Source organism: Salvelinus fontinalis, chromosome 25 (assembly GCF_029448725.1).
Source record: "Salvelinus fontinalis isolate EN_2023a chromosome 25, ASM2944872v1, whole genome shotgun sequence".
In the NCBI taxonomy this organism is placed as follows: domain Eukaryota; kingdom Metazoa; phylum Chordata; class Actinopteri; order Salmoniformes; family Salmonidae; genus Salvelinus; species Salvelinus fontinalis.
In genome coordinates this window covers 26823832-26839927 of record NC_074689.1, presented here as the reverse complement: position 1 = coordinate 26839927, position 16096 = coordinate 26823832, and the positions used below count along the sequence as shown (strand labels likewise).

At 41.0% G+C, this 16096-nt stretch overlaps 1 long non-coding RNA gene across 1 annotated transcript; it reads right to left on the bottom strand.

The window, feature by feature from the left end:
• Nucleotides 1–624: 624 nt before the first annotated feature.
• LOC129823045 (uncharacterized) lies at nucleotides 625–6516 on the bottom strand. Its single transcript, XR_008754559.1, has 4 exons — nucleotides 5342–6516; nucleotides 2337–2430; nucleotides 2030–2158; nucleotides 625–1614 (listed from the first exon to the last, which is right to left on the bottom strand). It is a non-coding gene; the product is annotated as an uncharacterized LOC129823045 (long non-coding RNA).
• Nucleotides 6517–16096: the final 9580 nt, after the last annotated feature.

Sequence of the window (16096 nt, the reverse complement as noted above, 5' to 3'; positions counted from 1 at the left end):
GACTGCTATACAAATTTATTTGGTTTGTCATTCTACCGTTCTTCATGGAATTTAAGTGGTAATTAAATATCATTTATTTTGAATTTATCAGAATACATTTTCCTGAAATAGTTTTACCAGCTCCTTGTATTCTCAAATCGAAAAAAAGTGAGGGAGTGCTGCCCCTCCACACTCCAGCAGCACTATACCCCTGCGTGGATCCAAGGGGCCAGGGTACTGGTCAGGAAGCATACCCTCCCATGTACCCAGAGGAGATTGGCGGTACTGCACTTTAACGGACGCTGAGCCCAGAAAGACAATTCCAATAGAGAAGTCTATAAAGATTTTTTTTAAACTTTCGTTATCGCCTTTGTGCCAAAAATAACCATTGAATTTTTCCATGAAGTGTCTTCGAGGTTGACCTTCTTTCCATTGATAACAGCGAAAGTTATTAATGTTGTATATTCATGCTGTTACACGGATGAGCTTGTGTCACATACAATCACAGAAGGACAAACTGAGGAAATCATTGACTGGCTCTAGTCCGGGGACCTGCTCCTTCATGGTGCAGGATTCCTGAGATTGGAAGATGGAACTGGAAGACTGACTGTGAAGTGAATGGTTCCAAATAATGTCATTACGTCATGAAATTCACAGACATTTTTATTTGATGCATGCCATGTATTGCTATTATTGATACAATCTGAACTTAACCGAAAGGTCGCTAGTTTGAATCCCCGGGCCGACTAGGTGAAAAATCTGTCGATGTTCCCTTGAGCAAGGCGAATTGGATAAGAGCCTCTGCTAAATGACACAACTGTAAATGAATCTGTTGGAGATGTTGATCCTACATAATAGTTTGTGCCTGTTACATTTAAAAGTTGGTGCACCTCTCACCTCTAGACAGGTACATCGGAGCCCTGGTAGCCGCAGGAGTCCCCAGGCCCTGTATGAGCTTCTTGTCAAGCCCGCTACAGCCCAAGCTTCTACCACAAGGTGCTGGCGTCCCTAGAGGCCAGAGTACAGGAGGAGAAGAGTCAGATCAGGGAACTTCAGCTGGACATGCAGGAGGAAGAGGATGGGTATGAGGATGAGGGATTCCTGGGGTGCGTGGCCATCGGCGTTGGGATAGAGGTGTCTGAACTACTGCCGTTGGACAGGGATATGGTCACGCTCAGGTTGCTGTAAACTATAGACTGATCTGCTCCTACTTATACTGGATTCTTGTGTATATGTTATGTGTAAATAGTTCACTAAAGTTGTCTGCATTTTACTGGTCACCTACTGTTTTTTTCCCTTATTCTACACAAATACTGTACCATCAAGACCTCCAGTGGTGTCAGGCTACATGCTGACTGGTGCTGGTCTACTGTCCATCAGTTCACCTCCAGTGGTGTCAGGCTACATACTGACTGGTGCTGGTCTACTGTCCATCAGTTCACCTCTAGTGGTGTCAGGCTACATACTGACTGGTGCTGGTCTACTGTTCATCAAAATCTCCAGTGGTGTCAGGCTACATGCTGACTGGTGCTGGTCTACTGTCCATCAGTTCACCTCCAGTGGTGTCAGGCTACATACTGACTGGTGCTGGTCCACTGCATGAAACTTGATCAGGAGGACCGCAATATGCATGTGCTACAGAGGAGAGAAGAGAGGACAGCAGAGACAGAAAGAAGAGGAGCGAGAGAGACATAGGATATGATTTAACATCCTCATGATTTGCCCAAAGACTGACATCCACGCAAATACATTTGTAGAACATCCACTAGGTCTCTTTCATCACAGTGAGGGTGATGTTATTTGATGTGATGTATGGTTATGTCAACTAAACAATTCATACAATATCTTCTAAAGAATGATGACATCCAAGTTGTTACATAGGCCACAATATCTTCTAAAGCCTGATGACATCCAAGCTGTTACATGGGCCTCAATGTCACAGCATATGTGTTTTGTATGCATTGTCTATGTCTATGTAAAAACCTTATGGCAAACTGTACAGCATGTAAAATGTCTTCAAAGGCCTGATGTAATCTTTGTATGGACTCACCCCGTATGAGTCTGCGTTGTGCAGGAAGATGAGTCCTCCCTTGACCTGAGCGTTGTCGTCATCCCAGTGCTCCAGGATGCCCTTGTCTCTCTCCTTCACCATGCCCAGAGACATGTTACCAGCGCAGTTCTTCTTGGTGAGGATACATACAGACAGATGAGTCATTAAAATGCTCGAGAAGCATTTGAAGTAAAAAGTTATCAATATACATACTGCACGGTACTGACTATAAAAACATCCTAGTAGCCATCAGTTAATCAAATGCAATTATTTTTGAAGAGCCTTTATGAAAGGCGGGAAGACTAACCTTGAGCTAATTGCCCTTGGTTGCAGCCTCAAAGAGAGAGGTGAAATCAGATAGTTACGTTGACCGATGCCCCGTTTCTCAGCGGCTCAGCAACCTCATAGTGACAGTAGGAACAGACAAGACAGGGACACTAGAACACTGAACATGTCATTTACTCTATGTATTTAGTGCAAAACTAAATTCAATGATAAAATATATATTCAATCAATGCAGAACTAAAGCCAACTCAAAGACAGTATGGCCAGACAGACAGACACACTCAATATCCAATGACTAGTCACTCTGTCATGTTGAAAAGTTATGTTGCAGCTGTGACATTCACACCTGGATCCATACAGAAAGTAGTCCTGCAGGTGTCCACACAGGTGGTTATCTGAGCCTTTTAAAGAAATGCTGAAATCAATGGCCTGTCTTGGTTTGAAGCCCACTCACCATGTCAAGGTATAGGCCATGAGTGTGTTATTATTAGACGATGTTAGTTAAGAGTGTGTTATTATTAGATAATGTTATTTAAGAGTGTGTTGTTATTAGACAATGTTAGTTAAGAGTGTGTTATTAGTAAAGATAATGTTAGTTAAGAGTGGGTTATTAGTAAAGACAATGTTAGTTAAGAGTGGGTTATTAGTAAAGACAATGTTAGTTAAGAGTGGGTTATTAGTAAAGACAATGTTAGTTAAGAGTGGGTTATTAGTAAAGACAATGTTAGTTAAGAGTGGGTTATTAGTAAAGACAATGTTAGTTAAGAGTGGGTTATTAGTAAAGACAATGTTAGTTAAGAGTGGGTTATTAGTAAAGATAATGTTAGTTAAGAGTGGGTTATTAGTAAAGACAATGTTAGTTAAGAGTGGGTTATTAGTAAATGTAACAGTATAACTTTAGTACGTCCCCTCGCCCCGACACGGGCGCGAACCAGGGACCCTCTGCACACATCAACAACTGACACCCACGAAGCGTCGTTACCCATCGCTCCACAAAAGCCGCGGCTCTTGCAGAACAAGGGGCAACACTACTTGTAGGTTTCAGAGCAAGTGACGTAACTGATTGAAACGCTAGTAGCGCGTACCCGCTAACTAGCTAGCCATTTCACATCCGTTACATAAAGACACTGTTAGTTAAGAGTAGGTTATTAGTAAAGACAATGTTAGTTAAGAGTGGGTTATTAGTAAAGACAATGCTAGTTAAGAGTGGGTTATTAGTAAAGACAATGTTAGTTAAGAGTGGGTTATTAGTAAAGACAATGTTAGTTAAGAGTGGGTTATTAGTAAAGATAATGTTAGTTAAGAGTGGGTTATTAGTAAAGATAATGTTAGTTAAGAGTGGGTTATTAGTAAAGACAATGTTAGTTAAGAGTAGGTTATTAGTAAAGATAATGTTAGTTAAGAGTGGGTTATTAGTAAAGATAATGTTAGTTAAGAGTGGGTTATTAGTAAAGATAATGTTAGTTAAGAGTGGGTTATTAGTAAAGATCATGTTAGTTAAGAGTGGGTTATTAGTAAACGCAATGTTAGTTAAGAGTGTTGCTAGTAGACAAAGACAATGTTAGTTAAGAGTGGGTTATTAGTAGCCTCTTAAAGAAGAAGTTACAGGTCTGTGAGAGCCAGAAATCTTGCTTGTTTGTAGGTGACCAGATACTTATTTTCCACCATAATTTGCAAATAAATTCATTAGAAATCCTACAATGTGATTTTCTGGATTTTTTTTCTTCTCATTTTGTCTGTCATAGCTGAAGTGTACCTATGATAAAAATTATAGGCCTCTCTCATCTTTTTAAGTGGGAGAACTTGCACAATTGGTGGCTGACTATATACTTTTTTGCCCCACTGTATTTGGCTGTTTTCAATGCATAACATTTATAAATTATCCTTGGAAATCAGGTTTAGAAGCTAGTATACAAAACAAATCGATGGTGGTAATGAGGAGTTTTTAACTGTAATGCAGTTGATTGGTGATGATGACTTTAACATAGATTGAGGTTGACAAGCATTATACTCATTCTACTCCAATTCGTATGTAAACATTTCCAATGCTTTGAGACCGGTAAAGGATGGAAAAAGGTAAATCTGTACATGTTTATATTTACAGTTAGTTTAGAAGCATATTTACACTGGAAGCACGCACTCACCCACCCACACATTTGTACTTGTTTTTTATTTAACTAGGCAAGTCAATTAAGAATAAATAGACACAGATACACTAAAGAAAATACACATTTTATTTCAGCAATGTTATGATAACATTACTGAAATACCTGCAAATATGTCGTTAGACTCAAGTATAAGGAATCCAGCACCTTGAACGAGCAGGTCCCAGAAGAGAGCGTGTGAGTGATTTCTATAGTTTTTCCTTCTGTGATTGCATGTGACACAAGCTCATCCACTTAACAGCATGAATATAAAACGTGAATAACTTCGGCTGTGAGCGTTGGAAAGAAAATCGACCTCGAAGTCAATTAATGGAAAAATTCTATGATATTTTTGGCACAAAGGTGATTTTCAGACTTCTCTATGGAAGTTGTCTTTCTGGGCTCAGCTTCCGTTAAAGTGCAGTACTGTCAGTCTCCTCTAGGTACATGGGATGGTGTGCTTCCTAACCAGAATCTTGGCCACTTGGTTGGATCACCTGATTGTAGATGCTGACGTTGTTGCCACTGTAAATAAATATATAGCCCAACCCAAAGAATGCACAAGGGAGAGTGTGGGCTTTGTCAAGTCGGTGACCAAGGGTGTTGCATTATGGGGATAAAGATTGTCCGACTTGCTCCTATATGTGGACCAGTGGAAGCTACTGAGGGGAGAATGGCTCATAACAATGGCCGGGAAGGAGTAAATGGAATAGAATCAAAAACATTGTTTTCATGGGCTTGATTCCATTCCGTCCATTATACTCCATTCCAGCCATTATTATGAGCCGTTCTCCCCTCAGCAGCCTCCACTGATGTGGACTGCATGCACTTTACAACAACCATGTGACCAAAGGTCATGAAGTTTTGTCTGAAGTTTACTTACATTTTCTGCAGTTGCTCCTCACCTGCTGCAACTTGCAGCCATAGCCTGCATTGAGGGAGGCACTATTTGTTAGCTAATCATTTGAATGTTTATTTGACCCACGCGAACGAGAAGACGTGAATGAAAGAGGAAGCAACTTTGCCGCGATCAAAGATGATCTATTATATTGACATTATAACCGAGTGACCGCTCTAAAAATGGAAATACATGTCATCAATGATTGAAGGCAGGTGGGAGGAGGCGAGATCAGGAGGAACCACTCCAGCCAATGAGAGGGCACATAAGCATGAGAACAACAAGCACAGCTAACATGTTTTTCTCAAAGTTGCCGGAAAGCCACGTGCATCCAGTTATATCAGTACATGTGTGACAGCCTAAACATTACGAAACTTCTATTCGATCAAATAAGCCTCCCTTAATTCAACACTCTCTCATAGACCTCCATACCATACAGAGCTTATCTCACGTGGACAGATAATGGGTGGAGAAAATCCTCTCGCTTCACCTCTTCCTCTCTGCAGCGATTCATATGTATACAGTGGATATGTACAAATGAATGTGATATTTGAGTCTCTCTCTCTCTTTCTCTTTCTCTTTCTCTCTCTCTCTCTCTCTCTCTCTCTCTCTCTCTCTCTCTCTCTCTCTCTCTCTCTCACCAACTGATATATTTACAGTTTGTGTGATATGGGGATTGAAGGCATGTTTATTTTGACATTAAAAATAACTTTTATTAACAATGGCAACACTGCCATGTTGCACTGAGCCTTACCGTTGGAAAACCACATCAGTGTCCCACTTTCGTCTGTAGCAGATGCACCTCCCCCGACTTCACTTCTCAGTTTATGTCTACAGTCGATTGCTTCAGCCTTACCACTCAAACGCAGCGTGTGTGTGCGTCCCCCTCACGTGTGAGGCGTCAGTGTTAAAAGAAAGATTGTCTATTATAGTGACAAGATAGTGAAGTGACCATGGAAATACATGTCCTCAAAGATGGAAGGCAGACAGGAGGAGGCGATATCAGGTGGGACCATTCTAGCCAACGAGAGGGCCGATATGTGTGTCAACAACAGGCCATAGAGCTAGGTAGAAGACTCATCTTTGTATCTGTGCCATGGTTTCCGTTAGCCAGTAATTGCCGGCTTCTGGCCAATAACAAAATTGCAATGCCGAAAAAATAGAATTGTCCGGGCAAAGGAAAAAATCCCATTGCTTTTTAGCCCATTCATTGATGTAAATACCAGTCGATGTAACTACATTTGAACGGTCATGCATCGTTTTGTGAAATGAAATTGGCGGTGTGTATATTCGTTATGTATCTTATATACCACACGCGTACAACATACATATACAGAGCCGTTGAGAGAAAATCTGTCAGACAGCTGCTGCTACATCTCTTTCTTTGCACCTGGAGGGAAAAGTGATTTTATAAGCCCAATCTTTGTGCAACAATTATAAATGTAATTGCTTGTTTTGATGGCCATAAAAAGAGCTCCTATTTTTATTTCTCAACTGGTAATTGAAGCATGCTTCAAAAGCATAGGCAACGGAAGGCATGCTTCATCAGCACACACCACTTTGCAATGAGCTGGAGGCAGTATGCATTTGGAAAACATATACTTAATTGTTTGAAACCTTAACTTTTTACTACATATTTTGAGGCATGTTTTACATTGCTTCAAAGTAGTCTAGGCAAAATCCAACCATATTCTTAGAAGCAATTATTTTGGAAAGTACAGTGCCTTGCAAAAAGCATTCAACCCCCCGTTTTTCCTATTTTGTTGCATTACAACCTGTAATTTATTTTTATTTGGATTTCATGTAATGGACATACACAAAATAGTCCAAATTTGTGAAGTGAAATGAAAAAATATTAATTGTTTCAAAAAAATATTTTTTTTATTTTTTTTTAAGTGGTGCGTGCATATGTATTCACACCCTTTGCTATGAAGCCCCTAAATAAGATCTGGTGCAACCAATTTCCTTCAGAAGTCACATAATTAGTTAAATAAAGTCCACCTGTGTGCACTCTAAGTGTCAAATGATCTGTCACATGATCTCAGTATATATACACCTGTTCTGAAAGGCCCCAGAGTCTGCAACACCACTAAGCAAGCGGCACCATGAAGACCAAGGAGCTCTCCAAACAGGTCAGGGACAAAGTTGTGGAGAAGTACAGATCAGGGTTGGGTTATAAAAAAATATTCAAATCTTTGAACATCCCACGAAGCAATATTAAATCCATTATTTAAAAATTGAAAGAATATGGCACCACAACAAACCTGCCAGGAGAGGGCCGCCCACCAAAACTCACAGACCAGGCAAGGAGGGCATTAATCAGAGAGGCACTTTAAGCCGTACACTCCACAGAGCTGGGCTTTACGGAAGTGACCAGAAAAGATCCATTGCATAAAGAAAAAAATTTGCAAACACGTTTGGTGTTCACCAAAAAGGCATGTGGGAGACTCCCCAAACATATGGAAGAAGGTACTCTGGTCAGATGAGACTAAAATTAAGCTTTTTGGCCATCAATGAAAACTTAGTCTGGCACAACCCAACACCTCTCATCACCCAGAGAACACCATGTTTTTATCGGCAGGGACTGGGATACTGGTCAGAATTGAAGGAATGATGGATGGCGCTAAATACAGGGACATTCTTGAGGGAAACCTGTTTCAGTCTTCCAGAGATTAGAGACTGGGACGGATGTTCACCTTCCAGCAGGACAATGAACCTAAGAATACTGCTAAAGCAACACTCGAGTGGTTTAAGGGGAAACCTTTAAATGTCTTGGAATTGTCAAGTCAAAGCCCAGACCTCAATCCAATTGAGAATCTGTGGTATGACTTAAAGATTGCTACACACCAGCGGAACCCGTCCAACTTGAAGGAGATGGAGCAGTTTTACCATGAAGAATGGGCAAAAATCCCAGTGGCTAGATGTGCCAAGCTTATAGAGACATACCCCAAGAGACTTGCAGCTGTAATTGCTGCAAAAGATGGCTCTACAAAGTATTTACTTTGGGGGGGTGAATAGTTATGCACGCTCAAGTTTTCAGTTTTTTTGTCTTATTTCTTGTTTGTTTCACAAAAAAAAATATTTTGCATCTTCAAAGTGGTAGGCATGTTGTGTAAATAAAATGATACAAACCCCCCCCAAAATATATTTTAATTCCAGGTTGTAAGGCAACAAAATAGGGAAAATGCCAACGGGGGTGAATACTTACGCAAGCCACTGTACTTCCATGTGCCATTGAAACCAGTAGCCTATTAATCTCCTCTTTCATTCATTGTCCAGTAGCCAAAGGCACAATCCTTGTCATATTAGCAACCCATGCTAGTTGTTGCATCTTTAAATCTCCCCTTTTTCAATTTTTTCATCTCTGTCACATGAAACCGCTCGCATGTATGGTGCGCTTTTGACAATGGTGTTTTCCCACTAATTGCATAATGGAATGAACATTCATGAGTAGCCTACTGGCTTCTGTGCATTGCTACGTTTATAATGTAAAGTAATAATAGTTTATTTTAGGCTAAACATTCTGATCTGTTGCATCAGACTCATTGCTTTTAACTTATTTTTGTTGTGTAGCCTAGTCCTACTGGTTGTATGAATGTGGGATCTATCATCCCACAACTGTTCCAGAGTCTGTTAGGAACAGGCTATTTCTTTCTCCACAAGCTGACCAATAGAATATGATCATTTGTCTACTATAGGGGATAGTAGATTGACACAGGCTAGTGATTTTGCTGTTCTTTGCTCGTCTTGTTGGCTGAGGAAAAGTAAATGTGGACAGTTATTCTAGCATCTTCAAAGTGTGCATCGGAATTCGTTGTTGCATCCTCGACTTGCATGTTCTGTTAAAAGGAATTACCATAAAATAAAGGTAATTTCTGTCATTCTGAGCACCATTGGTGGAAGCCCTAATCAGGTCAATGCATATGGGTTGTACATTTCTAAAATATCCAGTAAATAAAACTGTTCTTCTTCATTGACTGATTGCTTCCAACTCATAGGAATCCCCACCCAGTTCACTAATTTAAAATGTTTAAAGCCCTCAATAGCAATGCTAAAATGGGTTATATCTGAGTCCTCTATCTATCTCTATGACAACAGGGTTGCCACGTGCTTCCATGTATGTCAGTGCATGCGTAACAACCTAACCATTACGAAACTTCTATTCGATCAAGTTAACCAAATTTAACACTCCCTCAGTTGACCTCCATACAAAAATACAATTATTTATAACTTGTTATTTGTATGAGCCCATATAATCTTTTTCTAAACCTAGTCATAGGCCCATATAACAGAACAGACTAGATACTTCACTGCCCATTTTTCAATGGGAATTAATAATTTTGCTGTCACAATACTCAACCTCACACACACAGCAATACGGCAGTAGAAATTGTAGGGCCTAGGTAATTTGTTTAAGGGCACAACGGCAGTGATTGGTGGGCTATCTTGGATGAGAGATCATCAGCTTTCCTGTTGCCTGTTAAGTTTCCATTTGTACCTGGCCCAGAGGTAAAAATCTGAAAAAAGCTGTTGTTTAACACGTTATGAGATGATATAAAGACAGTATGGCTGTCATAAATGTGTCACGTTCGTCGTATTGATGAGACCAAGGCACAGCGTGATAAGTATACATTCTTCTTTTAATGAAGGAAAAACACTAAACAAACTAACAAAGAAACAAAACGCTATATAACACGCGTGTTGACATGCAACTACACATAGACAAGAACCCACAAAACCAAATGGGAAAATGGCAACCTAAATAGGATCCCCAATCAGAGACAACGATAAACAGCTGCCTCTGATTGGGAACCAATTCGGGCCACCATAGACCTACAATTACCTAGACTTACAAAAACCCCTAGATCTACAAAAACCCTAGACAAGACAAACATGCATACCCACCCTCGTCACACCCTGACCTGACCAAAATAATACAGAAAACATAGATAACTAAGGTCAGGGCCTGACAACATGGTTATGACAAATCAAACAATATATACAGTACCAGCCAAAAGCTTGGACACATCTACTAATTCAAGGGTTTTTCTTTATTTTGTATTACTTTCTACATTGTAGAATAATAGTAAAGACATCAAAACTATGAAATAACACATATGGAATCACGTAGTAACCAAAAAGTGTTAAACAAATCAAAATATATTTTATATTTGAGATTCTTCAAAGCCTTGATGGCAGCTTTGCACACACTTGGCATTCTCTCAACCAACTTTACCTGGAATGCTTTTCCAATAGTCTTGAAGGAGTTCCCACATATGCTGAGCAATTGTTGGCTGCTTTTCACTTGGCTGCTTTTCCTTCACTCCTTCACTCAAACCATCTCAATTGAGTTGGGGTCGAGTGATTGTGGAAGCCAGGTCATCTGATGCATCACTCCATCACTCTCCTTCTTGGTCAAATAGCCCTTACACAGCATGGAGGTGTGTTGGGTCATTGTCCTGTTGAAAAACAAATGATAGTTCTACTAAGCGCAAACCAGATGAGAAGACGTATCGCTGCAGAATGCTGGTTAAGTTTGCCTTGAATTCTAAATAAATTACTGACATTGTCACCAGCAAAGCACCATCACACTTCCTCCTCCATGCTTCACGGTGGGAACCACACATGCGGAGATCATATGTTCACCTACTCTGCGTCTCACAAAGACACGGCGGTTGGAACCAAAAATCTCACATTTGGACTCCAGACCAAAGGACCGATTTCCACCGGTCTAATGTCCATTGCTCATGTTTCTTGGCCCAAGCAAGTCTCTTCTTATTATTGGTGTCATTTAGTAGTAGTTTCCTTGCAGAAATTCAACCATGAAGGCCTGAGTCACAGTCTCCTCTGAACAGTTGATGTTGATGTCTGTTACTTGAACTCAGTCAAGTATTTATTTGGGCTCCAGATTCTGAGGTGCAGTTACCTCTAATGAACTTATCCTCTGCAGCAGGGGTAACTCTGGGTCTTCCACTTCTGTGGCGGTCCTAATGAGAGCCAGTTTCAACATAGCGCTTGATGGTTTTGCGACCACTTGAAGAAACCTTCAGATTTCTTTACATTTTCTGGATTGACGGACTTTCATGGACTGTCGTTTCTCTTTGCTTATTTGAGCTGTTCTTGCCATAATATGGACTTGGTATTTTACCAAATAGGGATATCTTCTGTGTACCACCCCTACCATGTCACAACACAGCTGATTGGCTCAACGCCATTAAGAAGGAAAGAAATTCCACAAATTAACCTTCAACAAATCTGTTAATTGAAATGCATTCCAGGTGACTACTTCATCAAGCTGGTTGAGAGAATGCCAAGAGTGTGCGAAGCTGTCATCAAGGTAAAGGTTGGCTACTTTGAAGAATCTCAAATATAAAATATATTTTGATTAGTTTAACACTTTTGGTTACTATATGATTCCATATGTGTTATTTCATAGTGTTGATGTCTTCACTTTTATTTTACAATGTAGAAAATAGTAAAATAAAGAAAAACCCTGGAATGAGTACGTGTGTTCAAACTTTTGAATGATACTGTATTACAGCATCATAATGCATTATACAGTAAAATGTTACCAGAAAAGTAAAATGGCACTTCTCACTACAAATAAGAGTCTAGATTCCTGTGTAGACCTGCAATAACCCTACAGCAGCAAATGACCTAATGTTCACCCCCAGCCCAGCATGTGCTGTCAGCCTTGAATGGTGATCTAAACGTTTATTGGGCAACCCATTAATAAAACCAATTTGATACCACAGGGCTGAAGTAGGCTGACTGTACATTGTAGTGGTAACAACATTGTGTCAGCAACTAACTAATGATAGGTGTTGAATGCATGACTTGGCTATGAACTTTACTCAAAAGAGATATCGATAACGTTATGGCTAGTCTACTACCTTGACTTTTTAGTGTGTGCAGCGTGGCTGGTTGTGTAACGCAGGGCAGGCTTTGTGCAGGTGGAGATTGTCTGACAAGTACAGAAACTTGAACCCGCAAATATTGGCTTTTTCCGGAAGAGGTGTGACACCCACAGTTCTGAGAATACATGAAGTACTACTCAGCCTGTCTGTGTAGAAATGGGGAACGTATACTGCCTCTACCTCACAGTTCAACCAAGGTGTATGAATTGAAGAACAAACTGAAGGTTCAAAAGATTCTGAAAATTGAAGTTTAATATGACGTGAACTAAAAAGGTTTTGGTATAAAGACTTAATCATTGATGTCTTTGGATATAACATTTCTAAGCACTCAAAATGAGTCAGTGGTTGGCACCAATGAATATTCCACATAAGACGAGGGATGTTATGCACCCCAAAATCTGAGGGGGAACAAAGTACGTGAGGATGGCTGGGGGGTGGTCCACAGGGGGGCTATGCCTCCCCTCCATAAATTGGAGAACTTAGCTTTTTTCAAACACCTGAAACAGATTTGTCCTGCAATCTAGAGCCATAATTATTCTGCTTTATTCTATGTAAAAAAATATAGATATACTGTATGTGTAATTCTGCATATCTAAGCATATCTCTTGATCTCTCTATATCCTCCTGATTGGTGGTTCTTTTGTTAATGAAACTAAATGTGCTTCTCTGCATCGTCACAAAAATCTGGGTAAAAGATTGAAAGGAATGTGAGTCTTCTTCAGTATTTAATTATTGCTTTGTTTTTTAAAGTCTACCAACCTTATTAGCATGCTAAGATAGTTAGACAAGCTAGCTACTATAACTTTATCGCCTGAAATGGCTTCTAGGTAGCTAGTTATGAGGTTGGGAGACTGGGAACCTATCTAAAGCCTGGGAACCTATCTAAAGCCTGGGAACCTATCTAAAGCCAACTTCATAAAATGGCTAAGTGGCTAGTAGCATTACAGAGTCATTTTATTTTTCCCCACGTTTTTTTTACAGGACAAATCTAAGGGGGCAAAGCACGCCTCTGCATAAGACCGTACATTTATTGGGGGTGTTTTACCAGAACATTATGGTATGACATGATATATTGTCTTTGGATATCTTGAGTTCTCAGAAAGAGTCCATGGGGCCATAGCTTCCTTATCAACACAGTATCATGAATATATATAATAGAGTCCCGTTGATTGGTAACCATGAATCATATCTTGGAAAAGGAACACTGTTTTATGGATGGGCCAGTGCAGAGAGCGTGGTGTGTCACAAAAGTACAAAGTTCCCCTGGAATGGCTATTCTGTGGTGAGGCCATCACTGGTGCATGTTCTAATCTAAACGATGTCTTGTGGAGACATTTCGTAAATGCAAGCCTGAGTTCTGCAAGTCAAGGCATACTTATTTTTGTTCAAATGAAAACAAAGCGTGAGCATTGAATTGAATGTAATGGAGGACAAATAAATCTAAACTAATGTGAACAAATATGAATAATTATTTAGGTGAGTTTACCCTAGCCTGGTTGCCAGTCTGTTACTGCTCTCTTGCCAACTCATGGAATTGTCATGCAAAACATGTTTGGCTTGACGATGACAGTGGAGTAGTCAAAAGCACAGAGAGAGCTTGGACCAGGCTACTGACAGATCTGGGATCAGGCTACAGACAGATCTGGGACCAGGCTACTGACAGATCTGGGACCAGGCTACAGACAGATCTGGGACCAGGCTACAGACAGATTTGGGACCAGGCTACTGACTGATCTGGGACCAGGCTACAGACAGATCTGGTACCAGGCTACAGGCAGATCTGGTACCAGGCTACAGGCAGATCTGGGACCAGGCTACAGACAGATCTGGGACCAGGCTACAGACAGATCTGGGACCAGGCTACAGACAGATCTGGGACCAGGCTACAGACAAATCTGGGACCAGGCTACTGACAGATCTGGGACCAGGCTACAGACAGATCTGGTACCAGGCTACAGGCAGATCTGGTACCAGGCTACAGGCAGATCTGGTACCAGGCTACAGGCAGATCTGGGACCAGGCTACAGACAGATCTGGGACCAGGCTACAGGCAGATCTGGTACCAGGCTACAGGCAGATCTGGGACCAGGCTACAGACAGATCTGGGACCAGGCTACAGACAGATCTGGGACCAGGCTACAGACAGATCTGGTACCAGGCTACAGACAGATCTGGGACCAGGTTACTGACAGATCTGGGACCAGGCTACAGACAGATCTGGAACCAGGCTACAGGTAGATCTGGTACCAGGCTACAGGCAGATCTGGTACCAGGCTACAGGCAGATCTGGGACCAGGCTACAGACAGATCTGGGACCAGGCTACAGACAGATCTGGTACCAGGCTACAGACAGATCTGGTACCAGGCTACTGACAGATCTGGGACCAGGTTACTGACAGATCTGGGACCAGGCTACAGACATATCTGGGACCAGGCTACAGAGAGATCTGGGACAAGGCTAAGTTTAATTCCAAACAGTTAATTTAGCCTCACTTCCAACGCATGTGTCAACTGGTAACCACCACAATACCTTCAGCTACATATCCACATGGCGGCAGCACCACCATAGCTACAGATCATACACTGAGTGGACAAAACATTAGGAACACCTTCCTAATCTCCAGTTGCACCCCCGTTTGCCCTCAGTACAACCTCAATTCGTCAGGGCATAAACTCTACAAGGTGTGGAAAGCGTTCCACAGGGATGGTGGCCCATGTTGACTCCAATGCTTTGTGTCAAGTTGGCTGGATGTCCTTTGGGTGGTGGACCATTCTTGATACACACGGGAAACTGTTGAGCGTGAAAAACTCAGCAGCCCTGCATTTCTTGACACACTCAAACCGGTGCGCCTGGCACCTGATACCATACCCCGTTCAAAGCGACTTAAATATGTTTTCTTGCCCAGTCACCCTCTGAATGACACACATACACAATCCATGTCTCACTTGTCTCAAGGCTTAAAACTCCTTATTTAACGTTTCTCCTCCCCTTCATCTACACTGATTGAAGTGGATTTAACAAGTGACATCAATAAAGGATCAAAGCATTCACCTGGATTCACCTGGTCAGTCTATGTCATGAAAAGAGAATGTTTTGTACACTCAGTGTAGATTACCTCCGAGCATTATCATCAGCTCACACACAATTCAGCCCAGCATGCACTGAAGCATTTACGTCTACCTAGTGGAAGGCCTACACATACTTTATGAATAAAAAATACAACTAATAATATAGTAAATGTTTTCTCACACACTTTCCATCATGTTAAATATTTTTTTTGATAAATAAATCATAAACTATTAACATGATATAATAATAGCAATCATATTAGGCTAATATATTATACAGCATTGTAATTGACTTGTGGAGCTGGAACTGTACTGACTGACACCATTGAGAATGTGTTTATGGTAACACTTGGCACTATGCAAAGTGTTGTCAAATAAACAACCACAGCTTGAAGTTGGATGCATTGGTTAATGGACATTTTGTATGTGACAGGTGGAAGTTTGCCTATTCAAATGAAGCCCATATGAAGTCATTTAACTATGTAATGGTGTTGACCTAGAGCAAGTTGGCAGGTGTTCCCTTGAAGAGTGCAAGGTGTTGTAATGTTCACATAGGAAATTGCTGGTTTAAACAAAAAGAGAAGGCAAAGGGTTTGCATATAGCCTAGGTCTTTAGAGGCCTGTTTCAGTTCATTTGTGTGTGTGTGTGTGTGTGTGTGTGTGTGTGTGTGTGTGTGTGTGTGTGTGTGTGTGTGTGTGTGTGTGTGTGTGTGTGTGTGTGTGTGTGTGTGTGTGTGTGTGTGTGTGTGTGTGC